At 48.0% G+C, this 3,933-nt stretch overlaps 1 long non-coding RNA gene across 1 annotated transcript; it reads left to right on the forward strand.

The window, feature by feature from the left end:
* Positions 1–1,451: 1,451 nt before the first annotated feature.
* On the forward strand, positions 1,452–2,134 carry LOC113567135. The gene is made up of 3 exons (XR_003409358.1): positions 1,452–1,474; positions 1,738–1,861; positions 2,006–2,134. It is a non-coding gene; the product is annotated as an uncharacterized LOC113567135 (long non-coding RNA).
* Positions 2,135–3,933: the final 1,799 nt, after the last annotated feature.

A 3,933-nucleotide genomic window follows, 5' to 3' on the forward strand; every position in this document is an offset into this window, starting at 1 on the left:
ACATATAAACTGCAGCAACGTTAAACACTTGTAACCTCGACTAGGCCCGCAGTCAGCAGGGGGGGGGGGGGGGGGGGGGGGCAAGGGAAAAAGAGAAAGAGAAGAGAAGATAAACTTTTCGGCACTTTGACGGAGGGACTAAACCTCAAACACGACTCGACTCCACAACGTTCACGACACGACTTTTTCTCGTTTGGACAGAGATCCAGACTCGAGACTCGATTCCACGATCGGGGCATAAGGCTCCAAAAGTATGAATTGTCAAGAGGGTGTCAAGTGTGTGTGTGTGCGGTGTGAGTCAAGAAAGTAAAGTGGGGCCACGCTCAAAAGTATGCTGTCTCTTCTTTGTAATTTTCCCTAACTTAAAATTTGATTTGATCCCCTGTGAGTTTGTCAACTTGATGTTTTGTTGGTTGTAATGCGGTATGTGGTCTTCAGTCCCCTCTACTACCCTTGCCGCCTGCTGAGGGCAGACGACTAGGAATGTATCATGTACATGTGGGCGGGCAGTTTATAGGGAACGTAGTGGATATATGCGAAGACTTGCATATTTGGCTCAATTTAGGCCGTAGTGGTGGGGTGTGGCGGCAACTGATGCTGATTTGAAAGTCGATTACGAAACCGATAATCAATTGTCAGCACCGTTGCCGCCGAAGATTTATCACAGATTGTAATAATTTTTTTTTAGTGGGGTGTCGGAGAACCGCACTAATTACGATAGTAACAATAAGGGGGGGGAAGAAGGGGTTAAAGAAATGAGATCGAAATGTGCAGAAATGTGCAGTGTTGCAACACGTAGTCAATTGGGGAATAGATAAAGGGAAAAGGTAAACAATGCATGTGCTTTGCATGGAAAATAAGTGGAAAGGCACTAAATAAAAGAGACAAGCACTTGCAGAAATAGCAATACAGATAAGTAATAGACTGGAGTGGAGACGACGGAAAAACAGGTAATAAAAGAGATACTACACTGGAACAAAGACGAGACAAAACAGGTACAATTGATTTACGTTTACAATATTACAATAAACATAACAATTTAAAATAATGTCTATATCTTTTACTATAATTACAGGGAAGACAAGAAGCATCGGCCGGCATAGCAAAACACAATGCTTGTAAAGACATTGCGTTGCATACCGGCCGACCCCGTCGTCCCCCCTGGTCGTCGAAATTGGCGTCTTCCAAAGTCGTCAGAGGTAGGTGCAATTAGCACCTCGTCGTCGTTGTGGCTGTGGCTGCCCTCTTGGAGGACCAGTGGCACTGGTCCGGCCACCAGCTGGGAGCCAGGAGTAGATGGATGTGAGTGTGTGTGTGTGCGTCGGTAATTGTGGCCCTAGTGTAGAGCGAGTGGCTCTGGTCCGGCCACCAGCTGTGGGCAATGGCGGTCGATGACACGCCTACTCGAACGGCACAGGTCCGGCCGCCCAAGTGCAATGGATGTTTGTGTGTGTGTGTGTCTGAATGGCTGGCGGTAAGTATTTTCAGAGCCCTTTTTTAATCGTATGTGTGGCTGATGGGTTTTTCCTTTTCCAGGACCATAGGGCACTCTGAATGCCATGGCACTGGATCCGGCCACCAGCTAAGGACGATGGCGATGGCATAACTCGAACGGCACAGGTCCGGCCGCCCAAGTGTAATGGATGTTTGTGTGTGTGTGTCTGAATGGCTGGCGGTAAGTATTTTCAGAGCCCTTTTTTAATCGTATTTGTGGCTGATAAATTTTCCCATTTCCAGGACCATAGGGCACTCTGAATGCCATGGCACTGGATCTGGCCACCAGCTCAGGGCAAAAGCAGACACCTCACACAAGATTCGAGCGGCTCGAAGCCAGCCCCCGATTTGGATTGGATGTAGTTGCGTGTGTTTCTGCATTTGGGTTTGTAAGCAAGCATCAGCGCTTTGCATACTGGCGGCTCTGATCCGGCCGTCAGTTTTTGTTGTTGTGTGAGGCAGATTTTCATTGGTGTTTGGTCTAATGGCTTGTTTTCTTTTTTTGTTTCAGGTGTGCTGGCTACAGCCCCCATGATTTAGGCGCTCACGTTCCCGCCATCACCCCTCTCCTTTGACCTGAAGAGAGTGAGTGTGCGTGTGTGTGTCGCCAGCTGGAATGGCGTCGATCTCATTCAGTCGTCTGAGGGACCCTATATCCTCAATAGTGACGGAGGAATTATACAGAGGGCCCCCATTCGGCCAATCGGATACGGGAGTACACTTTCCAATAGATTGATGGAAGGATGGGCAGTTCTTCGGAGTGCTGTGAGTATTTGGATAGCTCCTTCAGTTCGATCTAACGCGGTTAATGGGTCAGCAGCTGTGTCTATTGTAGTTACTCTTGGGGCTGTAGTTGAGCTTGTAGGTGGTTTGTTGAGTCTTCGTCTGAGATTGTTATTACTAGTGCTGCAGTGTCAATTGCTGTGGAGGGTGGGCCATTTGGAATTTCGTCCGATATGACTATGGTGGCTGGCGTGTAGTCAGGGATCACCAGCCTCTGCACTGCCAGGTTTTGGCCCTCCACCTGCCTAATGGCCTCCTCCCTTGTATACTGGCCATTAGCGTAACGTCGCTTGATTACGTTTATAACTGATTCACAGTATCGGCTTGCTGGTCGGCGTGCTCTCTCTTCCATTTGTTTAGCTCGTTGCAGTTCCTTTCTTGCAGTCTCCTGCTTTTCCTTAGCCTCCTCTTGGATCCGCAGAAGAGTGGGTAGCTGGTTGGTGGTTTCGCGAGGCGCGTGTTGGGTGCTAGTGGTGAGGCTCTGCTTTTGCTGTTGTGTGATGTTAGCCTGAGCCTGCAGAGGTATAAAGTGGTTAGTTATTTGGTTTAGGTACCGCGGCCTTAGTAGTCTTGTTGGAACAAATGGATTGGCAACCAGATTGCGGGCTTCTGGATTTGTGTGGGTGGCTAGGGCAATGGCGTATCGGCCGCTGGCTTTTTGGAAAAGCTCTTCCACAGTGAGTAGGTCGTATCTCGCCCTAAGTGCTTCGTTTCTGGCATATCTTCCCGCTTTAAGAGAGCATCTTATTAGTTTGTTGTACGGTCCCTGTATTCTTTTGATTTGCGTGTTGGAGCATAGGGCACCCCACACTGGTAGGGTGTATTGCCAGAGTGGGGCGATGAGCTGTCTTATCATCAGCATTTTACATTTCCTTGCCAGCTTGCTTCCTGCACCGATCAGCCAGTTAAATTTTTTGGCTCTGGCCCACATTTTTATTCGGAGTTGCGTCACGTGTGCACTCATTGTAAGTCCGCTGTCAATCTTGACGCCCAGATAAATAGTGCTTTTTTTGACTGGGACCTGTTTGCCATCTATTTTTATTGGGATGTTGTTAATCTGTACTCTTCTTTTGGAGAAAATGACGTGTGCCGTTTTTATTGGGTTGATGGTTATGGACCATTTTTTAGCCCATATTACCAGTTGCGTTAAGTAGTTGTTGTTTCGTTGGACCGCCATTGCGGGATAGTCTCCCATGCTCAGTGTGGAGATAATGTTTTTTATCCCCAATCGGCCGACTAATTATTCCAATTAAATAAAACTCGGCGCAGAAATAAAATTGAGATATGTTCTTTAATGCGTGACATCCAAATTGCAAGTGTGGCTTGCCTGCTCTTTACATTGCCGCTCCGATCGCTAAGCGCAGCTTCGCTCGGCCGACGTCGGTAGGCAGACGCAAAGCGGAGATAGCGAAGAGCGAGCTGGCAGAGAGCGTTTAGCAGGGAAAGCAAGCGCAAAGCTTTAACAAACAAATGAGTGACATAGACATAAGTAACAAACAAAATAAGCGGCTGAGGGCCAAGAATTAGGTGCTATTTGGTAAGCAGCTAATCGGCTGGGTTCTGCTCCGAACATTCACCCCCCGTTGGAAGGCAAAGGCTTTCAACAGATCCATCCTGAAGGGGCAGAACCGCTATTTTTCCAACGGCCCTCTTGAA

Source organism: Drosophila persimilis, unplaced genomic scaffold (genome assembly GCF_003286085.1).
Source record: "Drosophila persimilis strain 14011-0111.01,24,50 unplaced genomic scaffold, DperRS2 tig00001916-arrow-arrow-pilon, whole genome shotgun sequence".
Taxonomy (NCBI): Eukaryota; Metazoa; Arthropoda; class Insecta; order Diptera; family Drosophilidae; genus Drosophila; species Drosophila persimilis.